At 43.3% G+C, this 17,187-nt stretch overlaps 1 protein-coding gene across 2 annotated transcripts in view; it reads left to right on the top strand.

The window, feature by feature from the left end:
* PPP1R16B (protein phosphatase 1 regulatory subunit 16B) overlaps positions 1-17,187 on the top strand; it is a 175,205-nt gene that overhangs the window by 10,498 nt on the left and 147,520 nt on the right. The window lies entirely within an intron of this gene.

Here is a 17,187-nt window from a genome sequence, read left to right as displayed (position 1 = left end):
GAGTGTTAAAGAGATCTCGGTGATGTCCGTGGAATTGGAAATGGAGAGTGATCCACTGGGAAACGAACAGAAGAAAACCAAAATGGAACCTTATTGTGCAAAAGAAGGACCAGAAATTGAGACTGATTGAAGTTTTTTTGAGAGGATCAAGTGGCGTGGGATCATTATTTTTACCAAGAGGGATGACTGCACTAAGGAGAGAGAAGGTATATCTCAGCAAAAAAATTAAGACGTGGAAAACTTTCAGGAAGAAGGGTCTTTAAACTGTTTGTCTCCCTGTGGGTAATTGGATATGGAATTCTCAGCAAGAACTGACATGCGATTTTAAAAGGCCAAGTGAGATTTTTGGGACATATTAAGTTGTTCCTCCTAGAGCAATATGGATATAAGAGTTAAAGGATTGAAAAGTTTTGAAAAGAATTTAATATAAATAAGTTAACTTGGATTAATTTTTAAGAAGGCAGACAACACAATTATTCTGTAATCTGGTAGATCTGCTCTTAATACGTTTGTTTGGAGAAATTGTTTATACTGAGACAGATAAATTACTATGTTTTTTTCTGCTTATCACTTTTTTATCTCTCCATGTTTTATGATATTTTAAATCTAATTTCTTTTTCTTTCCGTTTGAAATAAATAAGTTAGAAGGATAAAGATATTTGTTTCTTATGCTCATTTTAATGACGACATTGTTAAAATAACAAGTTAGTCTGTATTTTTAATATGGTTAAGCTTAGCCAGTTCTGTGTTGAGACTTCTCTGACTTTTTTATACTTATATGTGCTGAAGAAGAATAGTTTAGATTTGTGTTTTAAGTAATAGTTTAGTAAAAAGTGTATAATGAAAGATAAAGGTGGTAAAATATAAGGGGAAAATTTAATACTTGCAGGTAGAAAGAATTGGGTATTTCATTCGGAGGTAGAGATGTAACTGATATATTTGCATTTTTCGTTGTTTCTGGTCTCCCACTCTGTATCCATCCCTCCCCCTCTTTAATGCCTCTATATCCATGCTTATGCTTTTTCTTTTTATAGTTAAAATCAATAAAAATTATAAAATCAGATGTGTAAACATGAGCTATGTATGTAGCCAACATCAACAAAGAAAGTTCAGAGTATCACTGTCTGTTTTGTGCTAAGACAGAGGCTTCAGCTGACTGATTCAGTTCTGGGTGCTAGAGATCTCACATTTTACTGGGTGGCTCATGTTTCAAAACAGAGAGGCTTAACAGATGTTTGTAGGAAAGGTTAGTCACTCATCACAAGCAAAAAACACACTATGCTGGCATGAGGTCTTAACATCATGACCTAAAAAATCTGCTTAAAATCTGCTTCCCCCTCCCATTTTTATTTTGGAACATCTGCCTGATGAAGAGTTCTGGGGAACTTGGCAGCTTGCAAGCGATAATGTGTCATTGGGCGGGTGCTGATAAAGATGTTATATGAATGGGATTTTGGCTTTGGGCATTTCACTTTTATGGCTTGCAAACAACTTGTTTTCACAAGCGTCATTCAAATCTCTTATTTTTTATTTCTTTATATTTTGTGATAAAAATATAAAAGTTTTGTTTGCAAGACTGTACACTCAGTTGAAAGTGTCTCACTTATGTCATGCTAACATTAGTGATGAATTTCTGTCTAAAATGCTTTTTGTATTGTGTGTGAAAAGAGCCATTTCAGATGCTACCACGGGCTAAACAAACAGCTTAATGGTCACATTTGGGCTCATTTCTTAAAACGCAAGTTTCTACTCTTTATTGGCTCTGAAGGTATGTTTGAAAGTGTGCTCAATTCTCAGCAGTTAAAGGGGAACTGCATGAAAGTCCCTTAATGACCCCCCCCCCCAATTTGGAACAGAAAAATGGCATATGGGAAGAGGATTATATGTCTCTCATTTCATTTCTCTGCTCCTAATTACCACGTTCCAAAGCATTTTCCCTTTTGGAAGAAACTTGTAACCTTTGTGGGAAAACATCATATGGGAAATTGTTTGGAAAGTGTGCAGAGAAATGAATAGACAGCCCTTCAGGATTAGCATCTGGGTCTCTAGATGATGCTTTGAACAAGGACTTCTGATTTTGGATGGAAGGGATTCTTTGGCTTCATCAACAATCAAAAAGAGACTGCAGCCAAGAAATCAGAAGGCGACTGAGACTCAAAAGAGTAGCCGTGAAGGAGGAAGAAATGATCTTTAAGTGTAAGGATGTGTCACTGGTGACCAGTATCAAGAAAATTAATATCACAGTATTTCCCCACTAGCATTATGGGTGTGAAAGGTGGACAATGACTAAAGCTGAGAGGAAGAAAGTTGATTTATTTGAAATGTGGTGTTGGAGGAGAGTTTTGTACATACCATGGACCACAAAAACAACAAATAAGTGCATTGTAGATCATATCAAGCCTGAACTGTCTTCAGAAGCTTAAAATGACTTAAGTGAGGCTATCATCTCATTCCTCGTAATGGTCATATTATAAGAAAAAGAGTCACTGGAAAAGGACAATAATGCTAGGAAAACTTGCAGACAGCAGGAAAAGAGGAAAACCCAACATGGATTAACCCGATTAAGGAAGTCACAGACCTCAGTTTACAAGACTTGAGCAGTGCTGTTAATGAAAGGATATTTTGGAAGTAATTCATTCAAAGTGTCCTCATAAGTCAAAAGTGACACACACAGTAGTCTTCAGAATCCTTGCTGCTTTGCAGTTCTATGAAAAAGTAATGATGCTCTTAGGTAGAGACAGAAGGAAGCTACAGTTTGGTGAATGGGGGCAACAAAGAGGGTGTAATAACATACAGAGGCTTGTGCAGAAACTTTGACATAAAGCTGATCAGTATTCTCCTCTCCTTCCCTTAAAACTCTCCATCCAGCTGGTTTTTCACTAACAAGGTTTCTTTTCAGGATATGGACCCTGTGTACATTTTGTTGGTGACCATGGTACCAGGTTCATGGTGGTGTCTATGTGAGCATTCTCTTTTTGCTGTTATATGCCAATATAAGCATATGAAAAGATCAGCATATAAAATAATCAGCACTGTGTTTTTTCACCCATGTCTCTTGCTGGATGAACAATTTTAGAGCTGTTTTAATGATTGCTTTCACAGGAGGGTAGGAAGTACTGGAATTTCAACAATGGTGTTGGTCATATTGCTTCTGCTTTCTAAGACTCAGGGGTCATTGCATTTCTCATTTATTTTCAGTTCTCCTTGGTTGTAAACCTGCAAATAAAAGCACTGCTGAATTGCTTGGTGGCAAAGCCCAGTTTATAGAAAGGTGTGCACATGGGATACTTGCCTTGCTGGGCACTGGACTCATGGAATGGCTGTCATGGGCTGCCTATTCAACAGCTGACACAAATAGTACAGCATTATCAGTTTTACAAGTGAAGATGAAATCTTTGATGTACATGGCCAGCATTTCATTAATATGATGGTGGCAATAGTGGGTTTTGTACAGGAAAATTTACAACACCCAGCCAAGTATTTGTGTATGACTATGATGTTACTGATATGATAAAACTAATAACGTCACAAGTTTTGTAACTCACATTAATGCAAAATTCATTCACCAGTGCATGGGACAGCAATAAATAAGACATGCAGAGTGTGTGTCCAAGTCATAAACTGGGTTATACAAATGCATTTAAAAAAAAAATGAGACATTGAGAAGTTGAAGGGAGACACTGGAAGTATTTCATGCCTAGGATGCTATTTGATTTATAGGGCCAACCTCTGTTGCAGTACCTTTCCATCAGAATTTCACAAGGTTTGATTATACATTAATTTTGTGCCACCAAAACTTGACTGGGCTCTGTTTTCACTGAGATCCAGTTTGGCACAAAGGCTGATGGTTGCTCTTGTGTGTTAGAGTTGAGTTCAGATTTCTGTGCAATCAAAAACTTACTGTCTTGGCAAAGTCACTGTGGCGGTTTTGCTTACACTTGTCACCAGGAAATCAGGGATAACAGTGACTATTACATTGGTATACCTATTAGGGTGCATTCCACAAATGTTCACCCTGAGGCAGCCCTGCCTTCACAGAGAAGAAGATATTGGATTTATATCCCGCCTTCCATTCCGAAGTTCAGAGTCTGAGTGGTTCACAATCTCTTTTATCTTCCTCCCCCACAACAATCTCTTTTATCTTCCTCCCCCACAACAGACACCCTGTGAGGTAGGTGGGGCTGAGAGGACTCTCACAGCTGCTGCCCTTTCAAGGACAAACTGCCAGAGCTATGACTAACCCAAGGCCATTCCAGTAGGTGCAAGTGGAGGAGTGGGGAATCAAACCCAGTTCTCCCAGATAAGAGTCTGCACACTTAACCACTACACCAAACTGCTTCTCACAGAGCCATTCTTAGAAAGGCATAGCTCTGTTTAGGAATGCACTGTACGCGTGCAGATCTTCCTTCTATCAGCCAGCCTGCTGTAACTCTGGGGATTCCGGTACTCCTGGGGAGGGGAAGGTATGACGGTGGGAACAGGCAGACTTATAAGCGAAGGAGGCCGACACATGATAGTGCTCGACCACCTTCCAGCCTGCGTCCCATCCCGACGGTGACAGGTAGTGGGACCAGGCGAATTTACTCGCCTCTGACACTGGTGTTATGTAATGCTAGGTCCACTAACAATAAGACAGCTGTTCTTTGGGAATTCCTGCTGGAGCAGGATGTGGACCTGGCATGCGTGACCAAGACCTGGGTGCGAGATGGGGAGACCATGGCTTTCTCCCAGATGACCCCTCCAGGATACTCGGTCTTTCACCAGTCCCGTACTAGTGGGCGGGGGGAGGAGTGGCACTACTCATACGAGAGGCTTACTCCTTTAGGGCTCTCCCGGCCCCGGAGATCCCGGGCATTGAATGTGCTGGCCTGATGTGGGATTTTGGGGAGCGGTTGGCGATCTGGCTGGTGTACCGACCGCCTAACGCACCGGCCGGCGCCTTACCATCCCTGGTGAAGGCCGCGGCGGGCTGGGCGTTGGAGTACCCAAGGCTATTGGTCTTGGGTGACTTCAATGTTCACGCCGACGATGCGGCCTCCAGTCAGGCAATGGATCTAGTGTCATCCATGGTGACACTAGGACTCTCCCAGGTTGTTACAACGCCCACTCATCAGGCGGGACACATGTTAGACCTGGTCTTCGCGGCGGGAGTATCAGTGAACGATATTGCAATGGAAGCAGTGCCATGGTCGGATCACTTTGCCCTCAAGGCTCGTATGGATGTGTCACTCCAAACCTGTTTAGGCAGAGAGCGTATTTTAGCTCGCCCGCGGAGCTTGATGGACCCGGAAGGGCTCCTAACGGCCCTGCGGGATAACTGGCCCACTGGCAGTTCCCTGGATGATCTGGTAGAGTCCTGGAACGATGGACTCTCCAGAGCCATCGAGGTGATTGCACCTAGGCGCTCTCTGTGCCCCCGCCTGAAGCCGTCGCCCTGGTTTAACCAGGAGCTGCGGCAATTAAAGCGGGGACTCAGACGACTGGAAAGGCAATGGCGGCGTACTTGAGACGAAGTGACCCAAACATCTTATAGAGAGAGTTTGAAGGCCTAAGAGATGGCAATCAAATCCGCGAAGAAAGCATACTTTGCGGCCAAGATTGCATCTGCAACTTTGCGCCCGGCACAATTGTTCGATATAATTTGAGGACTTACAACGCTGCCACAAGGCAGACCAAATTCTATTGAATTGGAAATAGGCTGTGAGGCTTTTGCAAATTTTTTTGCGGAAAAGATTGCGTCACTCCGCCTCGACCTCCCTGCCAGTTTTGAGACAGTTAGCGAAACCGAGGCCCCGAGCCTGTCTTCGGATTACATTCTGGATGGTTTTAGCCCCCTCAGCCTGGAGGAAGTTGACAGGATTCTCTTATCTGCTCGCCCAACAACTTGTAAATTGGACCCATGCCCCTCCTGGCTTATTAAATCTTGCCAGAGGGATCTCAGATATCCTGTACGGGATATCATAAATAGATCCCTGACGGAAGGGCATTTTCCAATGCCGCTTAAAGAGGCAGTGGTCCGCCCCCTCCTTAAAAAAACATCTTTAGACCCAGCCCAATTGGCACACTATCGGCTGGTTTCAAATTTGCCCTTTTTGGGCAAACTTATTGAGAGGGCAGTGGCGATGCAGTTACAGACCTTCCTGGAGGACACTTCCATCCTTGACCCACTTCAATCCAGCTTTCGCCTGGGCCATGGGATGGAGACGGTGTTGGTTGCCCTGGTAGATGACCTTCAATGGCATCTGGATCGAGGTGGCTTGGCAGTGCTGATGTTGTTGGACCTATCGGCTGCGTTCGATACGGTCGACCATCGGTTACTGACTTGCTGCCTTGCTGACGTGGGGATTCAGGGGTTGGCCTTACAGTGGCTTTCCTTGAAGGTCGGGGACAAAGGGTCGCGATTGGAGGGGAGCTATCCCGGAGGTGCACACTCGACTGCGGTGTGCCCCAAGGGGCGGTTCTCTCCCCGATGCTATTCAACATCTATATGCGACCCCTTGCCCAGATTGCCCGAAGGTATGGGCTGGGGTGTCTCCAGTATGCTGATGACACCCAGCTCTATCTGCTTATGGACGGCCGACCAGTCTGCACCCCGGAAAATCTGGATCGGGCACTACAGGCCGTGGCTGAGTGGCTCAGACTGAGTGGACTGAGACTAAATCCTGCGAAGACAGAGGTCCTTTGCTTGGATCATCGGGGACCGGGGGGGGGGGAGAAATCCCCTTGCCAGTTTTGACGGTACGCCGCTGATGGCGGCGGACAGGGTCAAGAGCCTGGGGGTACTATTGGAGCCTTCTTTAAAGATGGAGGCTCAGATAGCAGCCACTGCCAAGTCCGCGTTTTTTCATCTTAGGCGGGCAAGGCAGTTGGCTCCCTTCCTGGATCGCGATGACCTAGCAACAGTGATCCATACTACCGTCACCTCGAGGTTGGACTACTGCAATGCCCTCTACATGGGGCTGCCCCTGTGCCGAACTCGGAAATTGCAGCTGGTGCAAAATGCTGCGGCCCGGCTGTTATTGGGCCTCCCAAGATGGGGGCACATTCGGCCGGGTCTTCGGGCTCTGCACTGGCTTCCAATAATATACCGAGTTCGGTACAAGGTGCTGGTTATCACCTTTAAAGCCCTATATGGCCTGGGACCTGCCTACCTGAAGGACCGTCTCTCCCCACATGTTCCCCAGAGAGTACTGAGATCGGGAACCCAAAATCTTTTCGCTATCCCTGGGCCAAAAGAAGCCCGCCTTAAATCTACTAGGGACAGGGCCTTCTCTGTTATGGCCCCTACATGGTGGAACCAGCTGCCGGAGGAGGTGAGGGCCCTGCGGGACCTTATTCAGTTCCACAGGGCCTGTAAGACAACCCTCTTCCGGCTAGCTTACACCTAACTGATATGGGAAACTAATGTAGCTTTACCAGATTCTTGTTATACACACTGTTATAAGGTTTGATCTTTTTAAAGTTTAAAGTTTTAAATGTTTTGAATGTTTTAACTTCTTATATATTTAAATGCTAATTTAATTTTAATTTTATGTCTTATCTATTGTGAGCCACCCTGAGCCACCTTTGTGGGAAGGGCGGGATATAAATCATAAATAAATAAAATAAAAAAAACAGAGAAAATAATTATTGGGGAAGTAAGGGGTTTTTTGGGGGTGTGTGTGCTACACATACATGCAAAACAATTATACAATTGGGTTTATGTTCATAAGTCTCTTTATTTCTTTGGAACATTTTTAGCATGCCTTTCTCCAGCTATGAACTCAAGGTGGATTTCATCCACTGAAGCTGACTATGTCTGTTTCAAGCATCAGTAAAGTCTGTCACTGTGACTCTCTTCTGATCCAATTTGACAACTTTTTTCAGTAACCGTGACAGCCAAGTTCTTTAAGTGGTCATTTCTCTTGTGTTTCCTCGTACGTTTTTTCACCAAATGAGAATGTTGTGTTTTATAGAGCACTTCAACTGGAAATAACCACACTAATTGCACCTTTAAGTATTCCTGTCCCACCTTTCTCCCACTGGAGACTCAAAAGAGGCTTGCAAAGAAACACACAACTATAATGGAGATAAAATGACAACAGAACTCCAGCTCCTAGGCTGGTCCTGTCTCTTTCAGGGCCTCAGGCTACAAGACACAGGCTAAGAGGTATGTGGTTCATGGAAGGCTGATTTGTTTTTATTATCCCCCCCCCCACTCCAAAAAAAAAAAGTTAAAAGCTTCAACAAAGTCTCTATTGTGGGTTTTTTCTCTTTGTAGAATTTTGGTTACATTTTGGCAAGAACTGTTCTTTGGCCTCCACAGTCTTTATCACTTTCATAGCAGGAAGAGGCCTCAGCTACTCTTTTGATTTGTCAGACTAAGCCAGAGGAAGTTGGCTTCCTTCCTCTTCTGAACCCTCTGAATCTGTTCAAGAAAATGTGAGGTTGCAGTGCAATGCCAGCTATCCATGGCCCTACCCTACCTACTATTGTTTAGTGATAGGTGACTTTTTGATTTGTTTCCTCTGCCAATAAATAATATAAGACTTGCACACATGCAAGCATACGCATACATGCACACAACCCCCTCTTTCTCCAATTTAGGCCTCAGTTCACCTTGCAATAACGTTGAAAACCATTAAAAATTATGAAGGCATCACAATAAACATTCAAAGACTACAAAGCAACCATCTGGCATTATTTTCAACTGAAGGAAAACCCTCGTCATGTGACTACAAAAGCCCATGATTCTACCTTACACATTTTCTAAAGATCATAGCATGTTCTATGGACAGATCTGACTGTCACAGTGAGGGTAGGCAACCTTTATGACCTTAGCACCCAGATCCCTACTTCTACCTGTGAAGATGATAGTGTGGCAGCAATGCGGCTCCCAACTGGAGGCAGGCTGCACAGCCTTTTCTCCGGGGGCCGTTTTGCCCCTTCGTAAGGAGGAGGAGCGGGCAGGGCATTATGGGAGGTGAGGGCAGAGCAGGCACGCCTTAACGGCTGTCTCCGCTTCTGCCTCCCAGTCTTCGCCTCGTGCTCGGCCCACCCTTCCGCCCTTGAGGCAGTGTGGGTGATAGCTGGTTGCTCTTAATTTATAGGGAACCGGGTAGGAATTTTTTCATCTCTTCCTGTTTGGCTGTTGGAAGGGGTGTTTTTTGCCTACCTCACACTGCTTGTAGAAGGGATTGTGGAATTGTCTAGGGTGTGGATGGTTTAAGTAGGCTGGTCACTTTCAGATTGGCTGGGTTTTTTGCCTAACTTCCGTTATGCAGCTCGGTGAGCACCAATAGCACCCCAGTTTTGAGGCACGGGGTCTAGCTAAATCATTCCTGGCCCGTGTGGACTAGTTGAGTGATGAAGCGGACTGCCTCGGGTTTGCATGGATTGATCCGCCCTTCAGCCGTGTGGATGGGGGCTGGAACTCGAGGGCATAACCTTTGCTAGGCCAGCGGGGTATGAGCCATGCATTTTGGCTATACTAGGGGCAGGGTAGCTTGCCCGTCATGCGGCAGGGGAGGGATATTTCGTCCCCTGGCCCTGCCGTGCTGCTTGTTATGTTTATAGCTCTTGTTAATTTAATAATAAAGAAAGTGGCCCTTAGTTACCCAAACCCTTGTGTCCGTCTCTTCCTTCCGTCTGTGGGGGCAAATAGAGGCGGGGGAGAGAGAGATGAGGGTTGCATTGGCAGGCACGTTGTGAGCTAGCTGAACTTCAGACCTGCTGCCAGTGCCTCAGGGATTTGCCTTGTTTTCTTGGGTGGAGAGCAAAATGGGCTCGGCACATGTTGGTGGAGCACTGCCCAGCTTTCCTGTGCCCCAGCAATGTCTGTATATTTTAGATGTGATTCAAATACAACAGTTTATCATGGATTGTTACTGAATAAATGAGCTAGAGACCTTGTTGACCTTGTAGAAGCCCAGCTAATGAATTATTTCCACTTTTGTAGCAAACTGTAGTTTGGTTTATCAGACATAAATCAATACGTTGTTTGGAGCTTCTTGTGCAAATTAAGATTTCAGTCCTAGATTAAAACACAATTGGAGTCCTGGTTTGCAGGCAGGCTTGGCTACAAAGATCAGTTCCCCTGGAGAAAATGGCTGCTTTGGAAGGTCCATGACATTATACCCAGTTGAGATTCTTCCCCAGGTCCCATCGCCAGATCTTCAGGAATCTCCCAACCCAAACTTGGCAGCCCTGCATCTGAGCAAGGTCTGGCATCTATCTGATAATAATAATAAACTTTTATTTGTATCCTGCCTTCCCCGCCAAGGCAGGCTCAGGGCGGCTAACAAGACATGGTAAAACCATGATGATGATAATGATAATAATAAGCTCAAAATAAGCAGGCCAATATTTTCACTTATAACAAACCTACAAAGTCTCTCTATCTGATTCTGACAATTTTGGTGATTATTTGTATATTACATACTAGTAGCTGCCCTGGAAATTTTGTTCCCAGGATGACCTGTCAATATGTTCATGCTACATCCAGGCTGCTTGTACAATTATAACTTGCTAAGGCTGTATAAGCTCACCAGGATAGCCCAGACTAGCCTGATCTTGTCAGATCTTGGATGCTAGTTAGTCCTGTACTTGGATGGGAGACCACCGAGGGAGTCTAGGGTTGCTACTCAGAGTCAGGCAATGGAAACCACCTCTAAATGTCCTTTTACCTTGAAAATCCTGTGGGTTTGCTGTAAGTCAGCTTTGGCTTGATAGCAAAAAGCAAACAGAAGTATTTTTGTTTCTGTCCCTGCATGTGAACATATTGTGTAAAATGTTGCAGTTGCTAACAGACTTGCATTTGCAAGGCAGGAGTTCATCTGTCATGGGTTGCAGAAACCACACTGACCAATGCTATGTTGATGTTGTGCAGATCAACATTAAGAATTTTGAAGCACTTAGCAGAAGTGTTAGAGAAGTTAATAATTTCATTGTGGAATCCTAAAATTGAATCGACTCATATCAGTGAAGCTGTGTGAGTTGCTTCATCTCTTCATATATTTCTAGAGTAATTATTTTGTATTACAGTCCAGTCAAGCATAGTTCTGTTTCTTCCAGTATTTAAGAGTTGTCTGTCCTGGTCTTTCCTCAGAGAACTCTTGATAATTATATTGTAGAGTTTTATTTTTTTTTTTTCAACTATTCTCCAAGTGTGGGTCTGTAATGTCTGTCTAGTAAGAGTAGATAGAGTTGCCAGCTCCAGGTGGGAATTTCCTGGCAATTTGGGGGGGGGGGGTGGAGCTTGAGGATGGCAGGGTTTGGGGAGGGGAGGGATTTTGATGGAGGGTAATGCCATAGAGTCCACCATATGAAGTGGCCATTTTTCTTCCAGGTTAACTGATCTCTGTTGCATGTGGTTTACAAGTTCCTATCAGTTGACCCTGGTAGGCCGTTAACTTGATTCAGTACATGAACTCAAGGTACTGAGCAATGGTTGGGCAGGCTTCATCCCCACAGGAGTAGTTCTTTGGCACCTTCTCATGTGTTCTTTCCCAGCTTAAAAAGGAGCTATAGGGAATCAAAAATGCAAAGTAATGCTCTAATACAGTGTTGAGGTAATTAGACAACAGGCTTCAAAACTTTTATTATTTTAAAATAAAAATAAATAGCTGCCTAAAGGGGGGGAAATGGCATGATGCTCAGCTGAATGTTCCTGTCTTAAGTAGCTTGAGATACCTCATTTATTTTAGCAAGCATCTCTCCAACGACTTTGGTACCCAAAAGGCTCTTGATCATCTCCCATCTATTCTAGAGGGAAGAAATAAATGTCCTCATTCATTAATCATATCCAGTTATCTTCCTGCCATCCTGTTGCTATTTACCCCTAGAACTTCCTCTTGCAAACTTCTGCATTTCTCTAATTTAAAAGAATAGGTTCCAGGTTGACCATAAGTCTCAGTATCTAGAATTCTGCTTGGATTACTTTTTCCTTAAATCCTGCTTAAAGGAAAATCCAGATGTTGTGATACCAGTGAATTATGGGGATGTTGAACTCTGTTGCAAGAATGTGGCTGTATGTTGACAGGGGATGAATTAAAATTTGGTGTTTTAGTAAGGTTTTATGGAACTAAAAGGATATGGAATGTGAAAGACTTTTAAGAAGCGGGAATCTACAGCCCCTGTTGCTCTACACAATTTTCTTTTGCTCACACAACCAGAGTATAACGGAGAAGGTGTATATTTCCTGCTGTTTTTCAAAACAGTAATGTGTGTTTGTACGGATTCTTATCCATGTTGGTGGTAATGCTGCATGTGACATGATTGTAGAGTGAGCTTTCATAGGAAACAAGCTATCAAAAATAGCTGGAGAGCCAGAGCGTCTGACTAGTATCTGGGAGACTGTGATATAATCCAATGGGAGTTGCAGGTTCTGCTGAATTCTTGTGCATGTGGTGCTCAATTCAGATCAGGACCATGGTGCATGTGGGGGAAGGCACCCCTGCACCACTCCCAACCCAAAATTGTCATGGGGAGGGATTATTTGGCTCACTGGGGAAAACCTATGTATATCCCATGGAACATGATGTTTTCCTCATAATGCCCTCAGGGATCATTTCAGGTTGTTAAAACGGTACTGAGGGGAAGGCATAAACTCTGTCCCCCGGCATGTTAGAGCCCCAGCAGAGATCAGGCTCCCCCACATGTGAGACTTAAATTTCAAGTATCCCAGGGAGCTCCCAACATAGAACTGTGTGTGTGGATGAATTAACAGACCCAGAAACAGTCTTGTGGTTCAATTCCTACTGATGCTGGAAGCTGGGGGCGGGGGGGAGAACTAAAGGAAATAAGCCATCCTGGAATAGGAAAGGAATTGTCTGTTCACTTTAGGCAAGGCACTTATAGTCAAGTTACAGCTTTTGGGACTGACTTGCCATCTGCGTCCTGCCTATAGGGAGACGTAAAGAGGCTTATTGCAATTGGAACAGAAATCCGTCTTCTCCAATTAGGCTGCCTGCCACTCTATCCTTCTTCCATATGCTGGCTTGTTCACCCGTGTAGCCAGTTAGTGCTGTGTCACTGAGGCATATGGCCCAATTTCTGCATAGTTCAATGGTAGCATGTTTCCTTCATTGATAGCATGGATCATTTGCCCAGCTGGGGGGAGCTTCTTGCTTGAATCTAAGTATAACTTTGCTCTTATCAGGTTTTTTTTTTAAAAGGGTCTCTTCTGAATTAAGTAGGATGGACTTTTGTTCTAGGCACCAGGTTAGCATACGGTTTTGCTAGAGGTCCATTTTAATGTGTTTGAAAGTGATTGAGATTCAAAGCCGCGAATCCTCACAGTGCATTCATTGAAAATATGGTATTATCATAGCTTTCTGTTCAGAGACTTAAGTTTCTGTGGGATGAATAACAGAACCCATTTTACACAATTATTAATCTGGCAATAAAAGCAGCCTGTGATCTTAAGAGCATTTTCCTGGGAGGAAGATCCATTGTCTGAAATTAGGCTTACTTATGAGTAGGCCTACTTAGCATTACTCTCTGATAATGGGAGGACAAGCAGTACAAATCTTTCTGATAAACAATAGTAAAAGAGGTGGCAACAGTACAAACCAAAACCAGCCAATCAGTAAAAATTCAGAAGAACAGCCAGTGGCTAGGTTACTACTCTAGGAAATTTAGAGAGGAAGAGCAGGTTGGGAGAAGGATGCTGAATGCAGCCCCATAAACTTGCAGTTGGTTGTACAAAATCTAAAGCAATTGTCCCATTTCAGCATTATATCCCAGCTTTATCTACCACTTTCTCAGGAATCACTCAAGACTTCCTGTTGAAAAAGGAGTGAAGTATTATACAGTAACCCCACTCAGCATTTCTAACTTTCTGGACTTCTTCCTATTGAAGCTGCCTTAAGGCATGTTTCATCAATCTTGAAAATTGTACTAACCAGGCCCAACCTTGCTTCTGAGACCTGATGAGATTGGGCTCTCCTGGGCCGTCCAGGCGACACCACACTCCTAGGAGATAGTTTAGTTTTGTAGGGAAAAGGGGTCCTAGTTGTTGGCCAAGGAATCCTAAATCCTGGTGCTTCAACTGCTTCTGTAGTACTCTTGAGAAGTCTGATGTAGTTTTCTAGTCCTTTTTTCAAAAAATCTCTTTCATGAGTGGTGATTGGTTTCCAGGTAGAACCCATTTACATTTGATCTGAGAAATATGCCATCTCACTGTAGGCATTGTCCTGTAAATGAAATCACTGATGTGCGTAAACATCTACACAGCCTCCCCCTGTTGTGCTTCATTCTTTCAGCAGCTGGAAAGCATCTGTAGTTGGATGTATAGTGATGATGTGTTCATATTTCTCTTTATTTTACTCATCGTTCTGCTTGCTGCTGTTAATGAAGTTCTGTAGTGGTGTCACATCTCTATCTAAGCATGTCATGCCATGTGCTTTATTTGGTGGTGTCTGTCTAAATAACTTCAATCTAGTTTCACTAAAACAGAAGAATATGGAATCATGTCCTTGGAGTGGAGCCATATAAACAAGCATAAGATTGCAGTGTAGCAGTTAGAGCATCAGTCTAGGATCTGGGAGGCAACTTTAAATCCCTGCTGTGCCATAGAAGCTTACTGGGTGGCCTTGGGCGAGCCACCCTCTCTTATCTAACTTACAGGACAATAATTGTGAGGGTGGAAGAGGGGGGGGGGAGAATGTGTTGTAATCCCCTTTGGGTCTCCATTTGGGATAGAGGAACAGGGCAGAAATATCTGAATAAATAAGTACCAAGAAGAGGTAGTTATTTTTTTTAAAAGAATATGGAAAAACCTGGAGAACCAAGCACAAAATCCCCTGGCTGCAATCCCAACAATTACTTTCTCCTGAGGGTTGCACTAAATTATATATGTATTGCAATGGCTAAATGGTGTCCCTGTTTATTATTGGAGGGACAAGTCACACAAAAATTCTGCCTAGTATCCATCAACCTGTATTTAAACATGCTGCTGCCTGGGCTATGTGCCTAGATTGTAAACTGACCTTCATTAAAGTAGCTTTAAATGCCTGCATCCTGCATGGCCTGGTTGATGATTTGGGGATAATTTGAACCATACAGATTAAGTACCGGTTAAATTGCTTTTTGCTAAAATAGGATCCATGCTGGGGAAAGAAATGAAATAACTGGACTATGTGCAGAAAAAAATGCTTCTAAGGAGCAAATGGAGTAACTTACTCTTGAAAACTGTAAAAATATAAAGGGAATACCAATCTGATTTCTGTCCTTATACCTAACTTCCCTCTCCCATCCAAGTCAAATGGTTTGGAAACTGAGAAGATCAAGTTGCCTACAGTTTCTGGTCAAGTCAGTTTCATTCTCTTGAAAGGCAAAAAGTGTGGAGGAGCAAAATATAATTCCTGCTGAAGTCGCAGGTAGAGTTTAAAAGTCTCTGTTTCCTGCTTGCATGATTTAAAAAAATCAGATTCTTTCAGAGTAACACAATTAAAATAAATAAAATCTCATTTGAAGAAGGCAAATTAAGAGTGAGAAAATAGGTTTGTATTAAAGAGCTGCAAACTTCCTGGAGTTTTTGTCACCCTCCCTGCCGCTTCTCCTGTAGTTATGAAAGTGAATGCCTATTTTTGTATTCACTTAGTAGAGCTTGGAATTGCTGAGGCCAAATGAGGAATATGAAGCCAATCTGATAATTATACTTATCAAGAAGATGGGAGATATTTTTCCAAAGCAAAATTTTGCTCCTGAAGACCATGGGTGTTTGATTTCAATAAGAAAGTAGCTGTTATAGACAGTAGGCTAGCAAAGGTTTACTTCTTGGTAATAGAGTTGTTTATTATTACTATAATAATATTAAGTTAATAGGATATAGAAAAAAGGAGGTATCGAATCTCCGGATTCAATGGAAATTGAAGATTTTTCTGAATCTCTTCCTTAATTTCAATCCAGTATTTCCGTGCTTTTTTGCAAGACCAGCACATGTGGCTAAACGTGCTTTCTACTTCTTTACATTTCCAGCCAGTTCCTTTATAGGTCATGTCCATTTTGTGGATATCTATTGGCGTAAACGACCATCAGAAGAACATCTTGCATCAATTTTCTCTTAAGGCCTGACCTGATAGGCTGTAAATTTAATACCTTTCATCCATAGATTTTTCCAGTGTGAATGGGATATCTCTTTGTCAACATTTTGCATCTATTTTATCATGCATATTTTAACTTATTCTGTCTCCATATCGTATTGGAGTAATAATTTGTAAAGCCATCCTAGCGAATGGTCTTTATGTTGTGTAATTATTTTTTCAAACTCAGTCAAATCGCTTACTCCTCTTTCTGTAAAAGGGGAGGTGGGATATAAATCTGATAAAATAAAATAAATAAATAAAAAGATCTTTCCCAAGTTTGGAAAATGACTGAAAATAAACCAGCCATTGTATCTTCTTCCTTTCTCCTTGAATCTTTTGCCAAGATTTGATTTCACCTTTGGCATTTATCATATCTTTGTAAGCCGGCCTTGAATTCAGTAGGAGTGCAGCTCCTGAACCTTTCTGATGGCCCCCCTCCTCCTCCCCACCCACCTTGCCCATTGAATAGTAGGTGCAGCTGCATAACAATCCCTGGATTAGGAGAGCAGGCAGCCAGCCAGTCACCAGGGGTTTTGCCACATCCCCAGCAGTCCTCATTAACCCCTGGAGAAGCCCACACCACCCTTTCTCCACTTCTTATGTGATTTGGGGTGGCAGGTGGTTTGCTGGCCTTTTGACTGGGGGGCGGCGGCTGAGGAGAGCCCCAGGCGAGTGAGGCTTGCTTGGGCTGGCTGGATTTCTAGCCAGCCCAAGCAGGCCCCTCTCACCCGGGGCTCTCCTTTCTTGTGTTGGGTTGCTTTTGACTGGTGTGTGGGGCGGTGGCATATGCTAATGAGTTATACTTATGAGCTCCACCACCTATTTTTCTACTAAATGACCCCTGTTTGTAAGGAATCATTATTTCTTCTCTCATATTAGGGTTGCCAAGTCCAATTCAAGAAATATCTGGGGACTTTGGGGGTGGAGCCAGGAGACTTTGGGGGTGGAGCCAGGAGACATTGGGGGCAAAGCCAGGAACAAGGGTGTGACAAGCATAATTGAACTCCAAGAGAGTTCTGGCCATCACATTTAAAGGGACAGCACACCTTTTTAAATGTCTTCCTTCCATAGAAAATAATGAAGGATAGGGGCACCTTCTTTTGGGGCTCATAGAATTGGA

Source organism: Heteronotia binoei, chromosome 2 (assembly GCF_032191835.1).
Source record: "Heteronotia binoei isolate CCM8104 ecotype False Entrance Well chromosome 2, APGP_CSIRO_Hbin_v1, whole genome shotgun sequence".
NCBI lineage: Eukaryota > Metazoa > Chordata > Lepidosauria > Squamata > Gekkonidae > Heteronotia > Heteronotia binoei.
Note: the sequence above shows the minus strand (reverse complement) of the source record. Positions and strands in the feature narration are given on the sequence as shown.